Source organism: Ambystoma mexicanum, chromosome 10 (genome assembly GCF_040938575.1).
Source record: "Ambystoma mexicanum isolate Mex_15411 chromosome 10, UKY_AmexF1_1, whole genome shotgun sequence".
NCBI lineage: Eukaryota > Metazoa > Chordata > Amphibia > Caudata > Ambystomatidae > Ambystoma > Ambystoma mexicanum.
Genome location: NC_090932.1, coordinates 1,595,805,718 through 1,595,824,970, shown reverse-complemented (window position 1 = coordinate 1,595,824,970; position 19,253 = coordinate 1,595,805,718). Strand labels below are relative to the sequence as shown.

Sequence of the window (19,253 nt, the reverse complement as noted above, 5' to 3'; positions counted from 1 at the left end):
AGTCAGCGGTGGTGCAATAAAACAAATGATGTCTATATCACAATCGCTTAACTTGCCCGATCTATACATTTTGTAAGAGTTAAGAAGAGATGAATAAGAAAGATTCATAGTCAATTTCAATGCAGACGCAGCAGTCTAATCTGACAGTCAATAGCTTCAAATCATCATAACAGAAAGCATTGAACACACATATCTAGTTGCTCGGTCAATTTGATGGACTTTCGAAGTAAGTCATTGCAATAGAGTGTTGAAATACAGATTGTTAGACAATACATGTATTTAAAGTTACACCCAACCTCCTGAACTAGTAACTCACACTTGTGTAACTTTTGCTCGGATTCCTAATATAATCGGATTGGATGCTCTGTAGATCCTCCGGGTGTGAGGTCAAAAGTCCTAATCAGCATCCAGGAGTTATATCAGCTGCAAAGAACGGTGTACAAGGATGATGCTCTGATATGAATGTGTTCTTCCAAACAGGGGATGCCTCCAAGAGATATGACAAAGCGCCGGGAAAAAGAGGGCAATTCTAACTGCATGAGAAGGAGTGTAGGAGGGAAGAGGAGCGAATTAAGGGTCCTGACTAAACGGTTCATCTGGATACCTATGGCGGTGTTTCCAAATCAAGGATCAACAATAGAAGACTAATACCGCTCACAATGAGGTACAGGTTAGGGGGTGCGTGGAAGGTGGAGAAGTGTGTTATACAATATGTTGTATTCTATTCAGCCGCCAATAAAGACTAAAGACACGTTATAAAGTTCTAAACGGTGCCTCTGGGACGAGGTTAATTTTTTTTTAGAATGTTTCCTTGCTTGTCTACTGATCCTTCCCCCTTACCCCCCGAGGAGCCCTTAAGGCCTCATCAGTGATGCAAAACCTGAATGTGAATGAGGGCCCCTAAAACTAGCAGAGATAGGCTGTCCCAAAGGTACCCTTTACCCTGTGTGAGTCTCCCCGTACAGATGGCTGTGAGGACCGCCCCCTGCAGTATGGGTAATCCCTCTGCAAAGCAGTCCCGACCCTACATGCAGGGATGTACTGCAAAAGAGTGAGTGGGATCCCTATGATTCCATATATGGGCATTGCAGAGTGTGAGGGCTAAAGAGCCAGCTGATACTTGTGGAACAGGGTCTAGGACTAAAGGCTTGAAGTCTGGCAAGGAGAATGTGAAATCTGAATGTAGCAGCCCCCAGGGAGGTCACCATGAATGGTGAATGTTCAAGGCAGGGCGAGGGCGGCAGTTGCCTGAACTTGATATGAAATGTTTGTGAATGGTGTTTGCAATTGAAAGTCTTTATTCCTGCAGGAAAGGGGGGAGCATTTCATGAAAATTGAATGTGGCAGCTCCCAGTGATTGATTGTCCTCCAAAACATTAAAGGAATGCAGCTCTGTGGCTGGGGTGCAGCTTCCCAAATTGAACCAAAGTTTCTATTTAATCTGAGGGTTTTCATCCTTGCTTTGTCCAACAGTCTGGGTGAGTGAGTCCTGAAGCACAGAAAAATTCACCACGCCAAAGTGGCCCCGTATCCCATGAACTGTTCTCATGGCGTCTGTAGCCACTGCTCTTCTATCGACCAAAGCACAGTGTTCTCTTCTCTTCCCCCAGCAGTACCAACTAAATGGCATGCTCTCAAGAATAGGATTCTCTGCAGCCAGGAAATCCTGTCTGCCCAGTCCTCACGCATATCGGACAGAAATAGGTGGAAGCAATGGACAGAGGGTGGACCGGGAACGGATGCTGGCCGAGGCCTGGAGTGGATATCCAAGCGAATCACGTTACAGAAAAGTGGAAAGTTTAAGACGGAGAGCACTCTAGAAGCCCAGCTAGATCAGTTCCCTGCCATGATCTTGCAGAAGTGAGGCAGAACATTTGCAATGAGAAAGCCGATGACAGGGTGTGGGTCTATTACAAAGTTTAAACCAATGTAAGGGCTTAAGAATATCGGGACCCATTTAGAATCATGCACAGCAAGGCTATTGGCTAGGAGGCTCTTTGTATCAGCTCCCGGGTTTTAGGATTTGTAACCTATACCATGTCTGTTTTAGACTCATCCTCAGGCTGCTGTTCTGAGGACTTGTGACCCCTGGCACCAGATAACCCCTGGGGCTTCCATATTGATCGCCCCGGTTGTGCCACAAATATATCCTTCTGTTGCTCTAAAGAGGGATTCTTTTGATGGGCTAGTTTGGGATTCCCTGCTGGAGGTGGTATATGGGGCTACCCCCAGAGTCCACCCAGCCTCTCCAAGCTGCTCCAGCAGAGAATCCCAAGTTGGTGGCTTCCCCAGACAAGCAGAGCCCCACTATCATCTCCCATAGTACCCGAAATGTGACTGTGCCAGTCCCCACACTCTTGAACAAAATATCTACTGAAAGCCAAATGGCTCCTGTGACAAATCTGGTTGTTTCGTCCCTTATTCCTTGGGGGGTGGGGGGAAGCCACCCCCTTTGAGGCTAGGGAGGTGAGCCTGCTAAGCAAAACCCTACATTGGGATTTGTGAAATTGGGACCTCTTTGGGAGTGACTCCCCTCAGGGGGACAGGGACTCCCATTCTGGTAAGAAACTCCCCACAACTGAGACATTGTCTGAATATATGGGAATTCCAAAAGTGGATCTGTCAGCTGTGGAACTCCAAATAATGTAGAAGCGAAGTACATTTGAACAGTTGTCGCAGAGTTGTGAGAAGGAACGAAGAGTCTAGATCCTCTTCTCAAGTGGCCAGGGAAAGGCCCTCGCTTTTGGATCCCAACGCTGGGGGGTGGAAATGCGAGGGAGGATCACCTGGGTGGAGGGAACTTGGGGAGTGGGGAAGAGGACGTCCTTAGGTGAGACATGGTATCCCTCTTTCCCTTTTCAAAATAAACCTTCCATCCTTAGAGCCTTCATAGGCTACCATCACATCCCCCCAAAATGTCCCAAAGAAACATCACCTTAATACTGGAATGATAAAGAGACCAACTAGGAGGTCACATCCTCAATCGGTAAGACCAATATAAATCAGTCTTATATTGTTAATACAGGCCAGTCTTATTTTACTAATACAGACACACAACCATCAAGTGTAAAGATGAGGAGGAGACAACATAGAGGTATGCACACTTCATTTTATTCTAACACCACTCTGGTACTGAGACCAGGAAGAGGGCTATGGCGGATCTCAGTTGGAACAGCCAGGCATGTCCTGCTAATAGGTTTCACCATGATTAGACAATTTAATTCAATGACTTGCACCTGCGGTCATTTTACAATCTCCAGGTGTATAAAAATGCTGGCCGCCCAGCACAAAGACGGTCTGGAGAGAACGAAGCGGGCTGGAGAGTCGAATCAGGCTGGTGAAGAATGGTCTGGAGAGGAGCCGTGCAGAGCAGGAGTGAGGGAGAGACGCTGAGGCCAAGGCTGGCCGTGAGAGGGTCTATACATCCTGCTGCCCTCCCAGTCAGGTGCACGCAGCAGGAGCTGTGGGGCGCCGAAGCCTTCGAGTCATCCGTAGGACTCAAAGAGAGTGAGTGGTGGTCTCTGTAGGTGCCGCCGGGTGAGAGCAGAGCTATTCACCGCAGGATGCCAGGAGAGCATACACTGCTCGCTGTGGCAACCACAAGAGAGGAGCGGAGCGAAAAGAAGCCGGGAAGCAGAGCAGTGAAAACCGAGGGAGCTGCCGTATACAGCCGGTGAGTGAAAATAGGGACACACTTGTACCGGGGCGCACTGGGGACTGGAAACAAGCTTGTTTGAATGCTGAACAAACTAAGTTATTATGAGCACTTCGGAAGGTCATAACAAGTGCGTTTGAATACCTAACAAGCTGAACATTGATATAAGCACTTTTGGAAGCTGAAACAGTAATTTTGAATACTGAACAAACTAAAAGACATTGTAAGCACATTTGAATGCCGCACAGAACAAGATCAGGTTATGAGCAACTATGAATGAAGTGGAAGCAAGGTGGTGCAAATAGCAGATACCACAGAATGAATTCTGTGAGACACAAGTGGTGGCAAAGCCAAAAAGAATACCAAGAAGGGTATGAAATGTGAAATTATAAGTTACTCACTGTAGTGACTAACGTACTCTTAGTCCATAGTCCCCTTTCCTCCATACTGCATGGGCGTCCCTTCCAAGGGACGGGAGATGGAACCTTTTTCACCAGAAAAAACCTTCTTCCCCATTAAATTTAGAAGCACGCGGGGGTGCGGCCGTGGGAGCATGCGCTGCTCTGGCTCCGCCCTCCGGCACCACACCTCAGTCCCCATAGACGCGTCAACAATATATTTACCATTGCCTAATGACACCGGTAGTATTAGAGGGGAGGATGGTGGAACGTATGGAGGAAAGGGGATGTATGGTGGAAAGGGGACTATGGACTAAGAGTACGTTAGTCACTACAGTGAGTAACTTATAATTACTCTTGTGTCCCGTCCCCTTTCCTCCATACTGCATGGGCGATTACAATTGAATGTAGCTCCAGGGTGGAGAGGAGACCCTCCTTAAGCAAACACATTCCTGAGAATCATCTGTCTGAAAGCCGCATCCGATCTGGAGCCAGCATCCAAACAGTAACGCTTGCAGAAAGCCGAGGAAGTGGCCCATGTTGCCACGCTGCTTATGACTTGCCAAGGGACATGGCGCTGGAATGTGATGGCCGTTGCCTTGGCCCTGACTGCGTGGGCGTGCATGTTAGACAGAAGGGGCTTGTGCTGGCCCTTGTATGCTTCTATGATGGCCGAGACCATCCAGCGGGATATGGAGGACTTGGATGCCTGATAGCCTGGTCTTGCACCTCAAAAAGTAACGAACAGGGCATCTGACTTGCAGAAGCCTTGGTCCCGTCAAGGTAGAATTTCAGGGCACGCCTGACATCTAGGCAGTGCAGAACTCTCTGTGCCTTGTCCTTAGGATTGGCAAAACACATAGGAAGGACTATTTCCTCGTTCAAATGGAACGCAGATGGCACCTTAGGCAGAAACGCTGGGTGCGTCCGCAGGACTACCTTGTCCTTGTGAAAGGTGGTATACGGTTCTGAGGCGACCAGCGCCTGGATTTCGCTGACTCTGCGAGCCGAGGCAGACTAGTAAGGCCATCTTAATGGTGACCAGCCTGATGTCTGCGGACGCCATTTGCTCAAACGGTTTGTGCGCCAGGGGGCCCAAGACTATGTTCAGGTCCCACACGGGGTGTGGCCTCTTGAAGGGCAGGTTGAGTCTTGCGATCCCATGTTTCTTGACAAATCGGATTGTAGGAGGAGAAGACCCCTTCCTCTGAGTTCCTGGAAGCCCTGATGGCTGAGAGCTAAGTGCGGCAGGTGTCCACCTGCAAGCCTGAGTGGGCGAGGTGCGCCGAGAAGGAGAGCACGTCGTCCAGGGTACATGCCAGGGGGTCGATTTCCTTGGAGTCTGTCCAGTGGCAGAACCTGGTCCATTGACTTTTATTCTGGGCCCTGATAGCCTTGCTCCTAGTGCCCTGTATGATCTCCAGATTGGCCTGGGAGAGGCTGAGGTGCCTGAGCGTTACCTGCTCAGGAACCACGCTGTGAGGGCCAGTTTCTGTGGTGCGGGGTGGATGACCCTGCCCTCTGCTGCACCAGAAGATGTCCTGGGCCCGTCGGAAGGTGAATCGGGGGCATCTCTGAGAGGCTGAGCAGCTCAGGGAACCGTGGCCTGGCCGGCCACCATGGAGCTATTAGAATGATGTCGAGCTGGCGAGACGCCTTGATCTTGCAAATCACACTGTGAATCAGCGGAGTGGGCAGGAAGGCGTACGCTATCATGCCATTCCACTGAATCCAAAATGCATCGCCCAGGGAGCCGGGGCCCTGTCCCTGCCAGGAAGCGAACGAAGGGCACTTCTTGTGCCAGGTGGCAAAGAGATCCACCTGGGGAGGCCCCCATCGGTTGAAGAATTCCTGAACAACAAAGCCGTTTAGCTGCCACTCGTAGCTGTCTGCTCCCAACCTGCTGAGCCTGTCTGGCTCTAGGTTGGATTCCCCTGGAAGGTGAACTGCCGTGAGGTAGATGTCGTTTTTCCAGGGCCCATTCCCACATGCTGATCGCCAGTCTGCACAGTGGAGGGGATCTGGCCCCTCCCTGCTTGTTGACATGGTATATTCTGGTGGAGTTGTCTGTCTGGATGAGGACAACCCTGCCCCTGAGACGTTGAAGGAAAGCTCTGAGCACTAGCCAGATGGCGTTCAGTTCAAACCAATTGATGTGGTACTCCTGCTGCTGTCGGGACCAGGTGCCGTGGACCGAGAGATCGTCCAGGTTGGCTCCCCAGCCCTCAAGAGAGGAGTCTGTTGTGATGGTGACCTGCAGGGTGGGAGGCCGGAAGGGCTTGCCCATCCGTAGGTTGCAGTCCCTGGACCACCATGAGAGGTCCGGGTGGAGAGATGGAGGACCGTGTGGGGGACGGCCAATAGGACCACTGCTAGGAGACCCAGGAGATGCTGGTACCACCAGGCCGATGTCACTTTTCTGCTGAGGAAGTGGGATGTGGCCCTCTTGATGGCTGTGATCTTGTCCTCTGAGCGTGTGTCCCAGATGAGGCTCAAGAAGGTCAGAGTCTGCGTGGGTTGCAGCTGCAACTTCTTGAGATTGAGCGAAAAGCCCAGATTGTGCAGTATTTTCATAAGGGCATGGTAAGAGTGGTGAACTGCTTCCAGAGATGTAGCCCTGACGAGCCAGCCGTCAAGGTATGGGTAGATATGGAGGCCCTGAGGAGGGCAGCCACCGCATTCATGAGTTTGGTGAAGACCCTGGGGGCCGAGTTGAGGCCAAAAGGAAGGACCTTGTATTGGAAATGGAAGCCCATGATCCTGAACCGGAGGAAAGACCAATGGGGCTGCCAAATCGGGACGTGTAGGTGCACGTCCTTCAGATCCAGGGAGCACATCCAGTTTCCCCTGCACAGTATCTCCGCAATAAAAGCTGGTGTAACCATCTTGAATCTTTGTAGAGATAAGGAGAGGTTGAGGGTGGAGAGGTCAAGCACAGCTCTCAGGCCAGCCTGGTACTTTTTCTGAATGGCAAAAAACCTGGAGTGAAAGCCCAAGCCTCGCTGGGAGGCTGTGACTTCCTCCACGGCCTGGCTCAGTACGAGCGACCGAATCTTCGCCAACAGAGTTACTGTCCCAACTTGAGGGAGTGGAGGGGAGGAAGGAGGAGAGGCAGGGATAGGTAGGTGGTACCCATGGAGACTACCGAGAGGATCTAAGGGTCCGTGAAGTTCTGGTGCCAAAAATGCACATGGAGAGCAAGCCTGCCCCCCACTGGAGACACGTGGATGCGGAGGGGCGTGTCATGCCTTCTTTCCCTCAGAGGCTGTTGCAGAGGAGGGGGGCTGAAAAAGCCCTTACTCCCCCCCCCTTTTGGTGTTTGCATCGATGTGGAGTCAGCGAGCGTTCCGGCTGCCTGGACCTCTGTTCTTGGAAGCCGCAGAACCCTCCGTACGTGCGCCCCTTGTCAGAGCGCTGCTGTGACTGGGCGTACGATTTGGCGTGGTCTTTGTCAGGATGGATAAAGACTTGGCTGTTTGTGAGCTGCTGTTCTTTTTATCCAGCTTATGCCGTGGTGGAGTGGACGAGGTCGCTCCCCTCGAACGGTAGGTCTAATATGCGTTCCTGATCCAACGGATTGAACTTAGTTGCCCGGAGCCAGGCTGTCCTTCTCACGTCCATGGCGATACAGATGGCACGGCCAGAGGTATCAATGTGGGCCACAATGGATTCCATGATGTCCAGAGCCACCAGCTTGGCCTCAGACAGCCCCGCCTTAAATCTTGATTGGCTCTGCGTGGGGAGTTCTGGGAGGAAGTCCGCAATCTCCTGCCATAATCTCTGGTTGACGGCCGCCAGCATGGCATCTTTGTTGGCCTGACGAAGATGCAAGGACGTGTTGGAATACAGCTTCTTCCCATATGCCTCCAAGGTCTACTCCTTGCCTAGCAGCGCCAAAGATGAGGACGATGGCGGTTTGGAGTATAGTGACGCTGCGGCTATCACAGAGGAGTGTGGCTGAGGATGGGCGGAGAGCAAGAGTGTATCCCCCTCCATTTGCCTGTACTTAGCGTCCAGGCGTCGACTGACCGACTGACCGGCTGGACGGAGTGGGGCTTGAGCAAACTCCTTTTTTCCAGGGAGACTACATCGGCCTGCAGTGGAATCCCCGTTTTAGCAGAGGGGCGCCTCATGAGGACTTCCGCGAGGACCCTCTCTGCTGGCTGTTCTACCTCAGGTTGGGGCAGACCCAGGTACTCCGCCAGTCCCGCCCGACATTTGTGGAAGGCCTTGGCCGACGAGGGAGTGCCAGGGTCCTCCTCTTCATCTGTGTCCTGGGGGTCAGGAGGATACTGCACAGGAGGGGGAGTGTTAGGAGCTGGATGCTGAGGTGAAGAGACCGGAGCCGGAGGCTGCAGCAGGGGTTGTGGAACCACCTGGACAATGGGCTGAGGGGCCGGAACTGGCAGCAAAGGCTGAGCCGAGGGCGTCGCCAGAGGAATTTGTGGTGCTGCTAGCATCGTAGGGAGGACTTCCCTGACAGAGGCCCTGAGGATACCCCCCAACTAGGGCGATTTCATAAACCCATTTATGAAGAAGCTGTCCTCGGACGCTGAAGAGGTGGTAGGTGATGTAGAAGGAGTAGCGGGAGGCTACTGGGGCCGGTGCATACTCTGCCTATATGGACGCACTGGGAAGCTGCCCTGCGCAAATGAAGGGTAGGCCGTAGACCGCGTACCTGGTTGATGCCAGTCCCAACTTGACCCTCGTTCTTCGCAGAATTCGTGGAATGGCGTCGGACGGGTGCTGATGTCCGGTTTGGCGGCCATCTTGTCGAGCTGCCTGCCATGTGCCTGCGTCGTGTTGCTCGGCTCGCTGGGACAAGAGTCCTGGAGGAGGCTGGAGTGTGAATCATGAGGCCTACCCCGCTCCTTGGGCCTAGACCCAGTAGGCCGGTAGAGCTGCGTTTAGACACCCCCTCGACGGAATTGCCAGTATCAGGGTGTAGCCCCTCAGACATAATTCCAGTAAAAGGACGTAGCCCCTCGTGTGTAGACCCAGTAAAAGAACCTTCCGGTCCCTCAACACTTTCACCAGGAGGATCCGAAGATCCCTCGGCCTGCAGGCCGGTAGCTGGAGCAGCCTCGGTGCACATGTTGGTGCAAGAACCTGAACAGTCCCTCCCGCACAGTCGAGTCTCTGGGAAGGAGTCTTCCTTGCGGGGTGCGTTGGAAAACAAAGACCCTACCGTGCGCCTGGATCGATGGTATACGAATTCCTTGAGGTCCTCTGGGGGCGATTTCTTGAAGTGCTCCCTCCACCTGACAAGTCTGTTCTTCAGCGCCTTCGATGACAGAGCGTCACACGCTGTACAAGATTGCCAGCCATGGTCTGGCCCAAGGCAACATAGGCAGAGGGCATGGGGGTCTGAAGTTCGAAAGAGCCTGTCGCAGGATGGACACGTGCTGAACAGTGTAGAAGTCGACATGCTGAGGAGGAGCGTGACACCTGAGGAACGAGTATCTGTGATAAAAAGACAAAAAAGACAGAAAAAGAAGAAATATCCACACGTGGAATTACATGGCCGAAGCCAAACCCAGGTGCGCTGGTGAATTCGGCCCTTTCCCGTCGGCGCAGAAAAGGCGACTTGGGTGTGGCGTCAGAGGGCGGAGTCAGGGCAGCCCATATTTCCTGGGCCGCACACCCACACGCCTCTAAATTAAAAGGGGAAGAAGGTTTTTTCTGGTGAAAAAGGTTGCTTCTCCCGTCCCTTGGAATGGACGCCCAAGCAGCATGGAGGAACAGGGACGGGAGGTTAAGAGTAACCAAGTATAACAAAGTGCATAGACGCCAACAAGCCACGGTCAAGCCATTTCAGGTTAAGAGGAAACCTGTGTTGGCAAGAGCCAGAGCAATACAGAAGTGTAACAAAGTGCATAGGGGTATCTGTTGCGCGATCTGTAATGGGTGGACCGTGTGGTCCGACAACTGCGCCTAGGCTGAGTGCCCCCCTTTTGTAAAGAGCCAAGGAAAGCAAATATAAAGAAGCCTATGTTTTGCAACAGTTGCTTGAGTGATTTTGAACTGAAGAAACAAAATCTATCTGAACTAGTGAAAAGTATTGATGACAAAAGGTCCCTAAGAACTGTTTTATTTTAAAAAGCTGGAAGATTTGAACTCTTGGGGAAGGAAACCCTGAGACTTTGTGAACTGTGTTGAACTCTTGGGGAAGGGGAAGCGGAGTGCAAGCTAAGAGCTGGACGAAGCTCAGAACTTTATTTTGAAAACTTTATTTTTCTGCTGACATTCCTACACATTGTATACAGTTGGTTGTGAAGGCAAGTATAGGTTCTGGACACAGACAGACTTTTAATTCGGACTTCCTGACATAGATTATCCTTCGTTTTCTTTAGGTAGGGGCAAGTAAGGCCTTACTCCATGACGACTTTTAATTTAAATAAAACTTTTGAGTACAAATTTGAACCTGTTGTCTATGTCTTACTTCATGATGCCTTCACAATCCCTACGAGGGGCTACCAGGTCCAGAGTGGGAGAGGGACATAAATAATAAGAGGGGTCATGGAAGCCCTAAGAACCAGAGCCACGAAATCAGTCAAACTGCTCAAAGCCGCACACAAAAACCAATAGAAAGATGTACTAGAAGGGGATACACATCCCCTTATGAATCTAGTGAGAAATTGGTCACAGGTGAACCAATAGGAGCGAGGAGGGCCTTATAAAGCAAGTAAGTGATCATCCCAATGGGAAATCAGAAACAAGCAAGACTGGGATTTCCTGGGAAGAGACCCACGCAGTTGGTGGAGGAGGATTAAGGAAATATCCCTTCAACTACGACCACAGAGAATTTACTTTTTTTGGAACTTCAGAGTTTATGCTATATACCCGAGGAAAACCTTTTCTTTACTCGGAACTCTGACAAGATGGCCACAAACTGATCAAGTCAGCAGACCTATCTCCTATTAATTAATTGTGGAAACAAACTATGAGAGATTCCTAGAACCACTGGGAGACGGCAGAATAAACACCACTGAGGGCAGCCTTTATTGCCCGCTTTCTCTTTAAGTGGTAGGGCCAGTTTAGAAGTTAGGATTTGGACAGAGGTCAAGTTTTATTAATTTGACAAATGTTGACGAACACCCTCAGTTTAGTTGTTGGGTAGCAATAGGGTCAATACATTCTTTAATTTAAATAAAACTCCTCTAGTAAAAGTAGGTGTTCTAGTCTGAGTATTTCTTTTGATATGCCATACCTGCATTTCAGGAAGGAAATGAAGACTGCTGCTCTTAAAGGAACAATACAACAATTGATCTTGACAGTAAACGGATGATGGGAGTCCCCTTCCTCACCATACCCGCATTCTAATCTACATTGTAACCATCATTTAACAATTAAACTTCTCTCCTGTTTTCTAGTTAAGTTTGCGCTGTACAGAGCATCTAGGTGTACATAGATGGTGCATGCCATCCATTGGGAAGAGGACGTTCTGCACGTAATCCAGTACAAAATGAGCTGCAAGCAGTGGATGGCAACCGAAAGGGGATGGACCGGGACAGCGGAAGAGCAGATGTTAGTGAGGAGTGCAGAGGTGTGGGTCGGGGGTAAATGGACTGGGGAGTGGAAGGAGTGGGAGAGCAGGACTGGGGAATGGGTGGGGTTCCAAGGATATCCCTCGGGTATATTGAGCAGGGAGGATGAAGGAAAGGGCAAGGGTTCAGGAGTATGCTCTGAGGAGGCAGGGGAGGGATGGAGAGGGAGCATGGGAACAATACGTGGAAAAAGAATCAGTTTAGCAACTCCTGTTGTGCAATAGGGGTTGTGAAAAGCTGCGGTTAACTAACAAAACACCTAATGCAGGAAGTAACGATTCAACCTTACTTTATCCAAAACCAGGAAATGGTTAGTATAAAGAACTATGTTATGTTATTTTATCTTGCATTTGTATAGCACCTACTGACATAGGTTATGGCATTAAAGCAGGTTTTGCCAGTCAGAGCGGAATATGATAGAAGATTCAGCAGTGGTAGGGAGAAGCAAAGTCGTGTAGATAGTTGGGTTGATGGCGAGGGATAGATACGATGCACAGGAAGGAAAGAAAAGGAAAGGTGGAGGAGCTATGTGTACAATTGGACAAAATGTATCATGAGACTCAACTGTATTCTATGGAGTGCAGCACCAAGAGGAGAGATAGCTGGAGAGGTGGTGTTCGCTGCACATGGGGTACTGTCTGGAATGTACTCACTGCATGGCGAGCCTGGGCATGTTGAAGCCGTGCCCAAGAAAACACACATGCAAAAGCCCTTGCCCTTACTTTTCTATGCTCCCAACTACATTTGGGAGAGGTTTGTGATGAAGTGCAAGGCATCGTCACTTCTCAAAATCGGGGGGCTACTTCTTATAAGGTTAGGGACGATCAATTGGAGAGAACGTGGTATGTCTCCCATACCCCATTTCTTCCTAAATCCATTTATCATGCTCAAGATGCATCTTCTCTGCATACTTCCATAGGCCTCTGTGGGTTAGATAACATCCAACCCTTAGAAAGTAATGGGATGAGGAAGAGCTCAACTGACTCACTAGTAGTCCTCAAGATCAGTACGGAGACGAGGAAGAACACCTATGACTAACTGGGAGCCTCAAGATCAGTACTGGGACGAAGAAGATGTGCGGAGCAATGCAGAGTGGTCAGCAGAACCAACATGAGCGGTCTAGACAATTTGTAACAAGTACTGTGATGAGGAGGAAGCACAGAAGCATGAAGATCACCTTTGAGAACCACAAGGAACAGGCTAGTGGTTACTGGCTTCCGAATGGTCCAACTATAGATCAAATAGAAGAGGGAAACCAGGAAGTGTTGTCAAACCCTCCTTTGGAGGAGCAAGGAGCAAGAAAACTGGGTTCTGATGAGAATGGGTTGCGGACCAGTTTGCCTACCAGAGAGAGAGAGAGAGAACCTTTGCGAGCTGGCAAAGTACAGAGAGCTGGAAGAAACTGGAAAGTTCCTTACTGGTGGAACCAAGTTCCAACGCTCCCTCAAGGAACAAGGAACAGGGAAACTGTGCTATGCGAGAAAGCATAACAGTTTGCCTACCAGAAAGACAGGGAACTGCTGCAGAGCTGTCAGAGACCCTATAACCTGCGAGGGATGCCAAGAATGGGAGAAGGTCCACCAAGGACAGCTGCGAGAGACCGGGGAGCACCCAGAGGAGGGGTGGTGGACCGGAAAAGATGTTGGGAACCCCAAGAGACAGAGGAGAAAGTAAGGTTCTGGGATCCACATGTGAAGCCGAGTGGCAGTACCTGGGAGGTTAGTACACCAGATTTGCTATATTCCCAAAGAAGGGAAACAAGGGTTTGGGACCCCCCTGTGAAATCGAGGTGCATCCAGAGCAATCTTCCTCGTGGCAGTGCCTGGAAGTTTAGTGCACCAGGTCTGCTAAATTACCAGAGAACGGAAATAACTGTCTGGGGCCCACATTAGAAACTGAGTTGTATCCAGGGGCATCTACCCCAGGGCGGTACCTGGGAGGTTGGTGCACCAGGGCTGCCAGATTTCCAGAGAGGGGAAATCAGGGTCTTTGGTGCATACCTGTATATTTGAAGTTGTGTTATGAAGAGCAAGACCTGGCAGGGGAGTGAAGCAAGGTTTTTCCAGAATTTGAGAAAATTCAAGAGTGGGGGGAAATCCTCTTGGTGTTTGAAGCATAAGAAAGAGCAAGACCCCTTCAAGTCAGTGACCTGACATATGGCATGCACCTCCTGCGGTAAAGGGACAAAAGTACGAGTTGGACCCCATCCAGTTTGAACTAAAAGTACTGGATGGGTGCAGTGGGGTCTAAATTATAAATCTGCACTTTTCCAATGTTAGGAGCAGTTTCCCATGGGTTGCCAACATGTTGAGGAACGAGAGCCCAAGAGGTAAGTGCAATTAAAGCTCATTGCCAGGTTCACAAAGCTTTTCATGAAAGGGTCCGATTGTTATTGAATTGCGGTTCCTTGGGTAGGTCCCACAGGCACTTACGCCCGTCAGTACCTCGATGCAAGGCGTGGAAGGTCGCCTGAGCTCCCTTCAGTCTGTACCGTTATGGGATTCTCTCCCAGCTGGGCTGTTTAGAACTGGGACTTGGCTTTCCTCTCTGTAATGCCATCCCCTTCCAAGAGACCTCTGCCACTTTGATTTCTTTAGTGCCAAGCAAGATGCCTTAACAGGATGGACAAGGGCACGAAAACGAACATAACGCAGCATCCTGCGAGCAGTACGAGATGCGAGGTCATTTAACGCTAGAAGCATTTGGAGGCATTTAGTGAAGTGTACCCAATGCAAAAGGTACATTGTGCCATTGATGTACACGCCACTGCCTACGCCTCTTCTTGGCTATGGCACCCAGTGGTCAAGGTCACACGTACAGAATGGAACTCGTGTTTTGAGTTTATAACATGTTTGCAAATTCCCAATCTCCAGATGGAAGGGCGAAGAAGTAACCAACCGAACGAATGAACAAACTAGGCCTTAATGATTACACCGTGCATAGCACAGTGCGCAGAACAGCAACAGACGCCCCCCCCCCCCCACCCCGCGGGCAACTATTACAGAGGCACTTTCATGCAGGCTTTCCCCCGAGTGTGGGGGCAGCAGTGAAAGGGTCTGGATTAAGGTTAGTGACGATGATCAAGTCATCGCGCGACAGGAACTCGCGTCGGCTGCAAGACTTCCCCATAACTTCCGAGGAAGATTCAGGGTGGACGCCCCGAGTCCCTCCCCACTCCTCCAGAAACAAAGCCATGTCCATTATCCCACTCCCCGCCCTTTCGTCCAATGATGTGATTTCCGTTATCAGGCACCGATGCAAGCGTTCAGCAGATGCATGACACGTGTACGGAGGAGGCGGCACCAGCTGAAGAGAGCGAGTCAACGCTGGGGGATAGCTTAGGGGTAGCGTGCTCGTCTTGGAAGCAAGACCACCCGGGGCCGCGTTTATAAACCTCTGGGTATTAAGTGCGTTACAAATAACCTATCATATCATGTCATGTCATGTCATGTCCCGTTGTTGTCTTGTCTGTACAGTGAGGCAAGGAATCTCCATCGAGCACTGTAAATCTAACCCTGATGAGCCGCAGGTTCAAGTCACATCGATGTCTGTCCAGCCTTACACTCTCTCCATGGGAGATCGAAGGGGTTAAGCCCCACGGGTTAAGTGGGCACGGCTGGTCTGTTCATTTCTTTACAAAGGAACAGGGTTCAAGGCTGAAAATGACGGCACGCCGCAGTGTTGGCTTAACCCATGGTGGCACGGCTGCCACAGGAGCCGAGTGTAAAAAGCAACGCCTGGGCCTGGTAGAAAGGCTGTCAAGCACTCCGCGAGAACTTATCAGTATCACGCGTGGCTATGCCTAGCAAGGATACGCTGCAAGTATGACCCGTGTCGGAATTTTACCGTGTCGATTATTAGCGCTATTATTATTATTATTATTAGGGTGTGTATTGAGCGCGGGCGGGCCTGGCTTCGGCCTGGCTTCTGGAAGCAACGCAGGAAGGACACTGTGACGGAAGCAGAGGAGGAGGTGGTGGGGCCGTGCAGTGGTGAGCATATCGCCGAGTCTCAGGTAGGGTAAGGACTGGAGTGCAGGGTGTGTAGACCTGCGTGTTTTGGAGGAGCGGGATTCTGATTGAAATCAGTGTCAACTAAACCACCAGCTGCAACAGTTGATTGGGGAGTGAGGACAGTTTTTTTTAATGGTTTTACAACGGTAGCGGGCGCCCCTCTCTCGAAAGAACAGACTTGATAACCTGTTCAGTGGTTATTAACCACTTGAGAGTTCGTTCGCAGCCACTGCTTTTACTCACTGTGCCTTTCACAGATGGGAAATATCCATTTGCATATCAGTCTTTGTCCTGCCCAGGGGCAGTCCAGCACCGAAATGCAATGGCAACTCCAACCTGAACGAGAGTACCACCAGCAACCCCATACACGTGTTTCACCCTTGTTGGGGATCATCAGTGAGGTGAAGCTGATGCCTGTCTAAGCACAGTGAGAGGGAGACCACGTCTGGTTGCCCCCAGGAGACCTAGGGTTACCAATCCCAGGTTCCTTGAAAAATAGTTTTACAACGGTAGCGGGCGCCCCTCTCTCGAAAGAACAGACTTGATAACCTGTTCAGTGGTTATTAACCACTTGAGAGTTCGCAGCCACTGCTTTTACTCACTGTGCCTTTCACAGATGGGAAATATCCATTTGCATATCAGTCTTTGTCCTGCCCAGGGGCAGTCCAGCACCGAAATGCAATGGCAACTCCAACCTGAACGAGAGTACCACCAGCAACCCCATACACGTGTTTCACCCTTGTTGGGGATCATCAGTGAGGTGAAGCTGATGCCTGTCTAAGCACAGTGAGAGGGAGACCACGTCTGGTTGCCCCCAGGAGACCTAGGGTTACCAATCCCAGGTTCCTTGAAAAATAGTTTTACAACGGTAGCGGGCGCCCCTCTCTCGAAAGAACAGACTTGATAACCTGTTCAGTGGTTATTAACCACTTGAGAGTTCGCAGCCACTGCTTTTACTCACTGTGCCTTTCACAGATGGGAAATATCCATTTGCATATCAGTCTTTGTCCTGCCCAGGGGCAGTCCAGCACCGAAATGCAATGGCAACTCCAACCTGAACGAGAGTACCACCAGCAACCCCATACACGTGTTTCACCCTTGTTGGGGATCATCAGTGAGGTGAAGCTGATGCCTGTCTAAGCACAGTGAGAGGGAGACCACGTCTGGTTGCCCCCAGGAGACCTAGGGTTACCAATCCCAGGTTCCTTGAAAAATAGTTGTACAACGGTAGCGGGCGCCCCTCTCTCGAAAGAACAGACTTGATAACCTGTTCAGTGGTTATTAACCACTTGAGAGTTCGCAGCCACTGCTTTTACTCACTGTGCCTTTCACAGATGGGAAATATCCATTTGCATATCAGTCTTTGTCCTGCCCAGGGGCAGTCCAGCACCGAAATGCAATGGCAACTCCAACCTGAACGAGAGTACCACCAGCAACCCCATACACGTGTTTCACCCTTGTTGGGGATCATCAGTGAGGTGAAGCTGATGCCTGTCTAAGCACAGTGAGAGGGAGACCACGTCTGGTTGCCCCCAGGAGACCTAGGGTTACCAATCCCAGGTTCCTTGAAAAATAGTTTTACAACGGTAGCGGGCGCCCCTCTCTCGAAAGAACAGACTTGATAACCTGTTCAGTGGTTATTAACCACTTGAGAGTTCGCAGCCACTGCTTTTACTCACTGTGCCTTTCACAGATGGGAAATATCCATTTGCATATCAGTCTTTGTCCTGCCCAGGGGCAGTCCAGCACCGAAATGCAATGGCAACTCCAACCTGAACGAGAGTACCACCAGCAACCCCATACACGTGTTTCACCCTTGTTGGGGATCATCAGTGAGGTGAAGCTGATGCCTGTCTAAGCACAGTGAGAGGGAGACCACGTCTGGTTGCCCCCAGGAGACCTAGGGTTACCAATCCCAGGTTCCTTGAAAAATAGTTTTACAACGGTAGCGGGCGCCCCTCTCTCGAAAGAACAGACTTGATAACCTGTTCAGTGGTTCATGGTGAGTGGAACCAGGAGATCAGCCCAGGGCTTTAAGTGGGCTGTGGCTGGACTGGGCTAAGCCCTGGCAGTATCCCAAAACCCCGGAGGGAAGCGACAACCACTTTGTTTTACTTTCCATCGAACCCACGCACTGCCGGTGACTAGGCAGTGTCACGTCACACTGTGCTACTACTTAGGTGGTGGATTTTATTTGTTTCATTCATAGATTGCTTGACACATGGCAGTCTATTGTATAAAGCAAAAGACATTGTGCACCTATGAAAGTGTGCTGCAACACTGGGTTTTGTCATTGGCAGGGCTCGGGTTGGAAACCCCAGCACGGGACAATAAATAAAAAAGAACTTTTTATCTGTCCCATGCTGTGGGTTCGAACCCAAGCCCTGCTGATGACGACGAGCAAGTGTCACATCGCACTGTGCTCTTTCGTAGATGCTGGATTCGTTTGGTTTCATTCAATTGACTGTTTTACACAGAGTATTGAATGAAACAAAATTAATTGGGAACCAATGAAACAGTGCAATTTGAAACTTGCTTAGCGCGAGACAATAAAAAATAAATAAAGTAACCCTTCAACTTTTCTATTGTCGTATGCTGGGGACACTTAAGGAAGGCACGCCCATAATTTAGGCCACCCACCCGTCGTTGCAGCCCCCGCCCCCCGATTTCTCACCTCACTTAAAGCACCGAATCAGCCAACGCCCCTCCAAGTACCTGCATGCCCACTATTCGATGCACCCTTGGCTTTGTGAGCTCCTGCCTCAGTAACCCTCATGCACGAACCTCCCTTCTGCCCCACATCTATCCTGGAATAAAAGGAGGGGGGGCGCAGCATAGGCGTCAGTGTTGATAGGCTACTTGTGCTGGGAATCAAACGAGGCATCTTTTCTAGATGATGAGACGACTACAGGCCCCAGCATAGCAAGAAAACCTGTATCAACACCTCGCCAGGAACTGTAGATCCTGCAGTAAGTGCATTAGCCCACTGCCCTATCAACCATCCCCTTTAATCTGAGACCAGGATGCTGAACATCTAAACAGCCCATTCGATCCATCTTTCCCCCAATTCAGAGGATACAGGTTTCACAAAGAGATACTAATCATCGGGAGGTGTGAGCCATTTAAAAGCTGAGCAGAGGGTTCTAGGTCATTTTACAGCAGAATTGTTTTCATTGTAGAAGGTTTCATTTTTTGAACTTTCACCAAGTTATGGCTCTGGTTTTGCCACGTGAGGGATATTTTGATATGTGAAAGGGTACTTCTGTCCTGTGCTAATGTACTTACATTACTGCTGCCTCTTCATTTTTAAACATTTGCTCTCAGAGGTGAGAGATTTGACAGGCTCTTGCTCTAGGGCCCCTTTTCCATTGGCCCCCTGATCTAAGAGTCATGGCAGAGTGCTGCCTCAAACCTCCTCAGTTTGGGAGGGCTTCAGCCCTGCCAAGCCACTGGCCCCCTGATCTAAGAATCATGGCAGAGTGCTGCCTCAAACCTCTTCAGTTTGGGAGGGCTTCAGCCCTGCCAAGCCACTGGCCCCCTGATCTAAGAGTCATGGCAGAGTGCTGCCTCAAACCTCCTCAGTTTGGGAGGGCTTCAGCCCTGCCAAGCCACTGGCCCCCTGATCTAAGAGTCATGGCAG

General features: G+C 50.4%; 1 protein-coding gene across 2 annotated transcripts in view; it reads right to left on the bottom strand.

Annotated features, from left to right (window-relative positions):
* The window catches only part of PI4KA (phosphatidylinositol 4-kinase alpha), a 2,470,135-nt gene that overhangs the window by 1,673,050 nt on the left and 777,832 nt on the right, over positions 1-19,253 (bottom strand). The gene's annotated exons all lie outside the window — the stretch shown is intronic.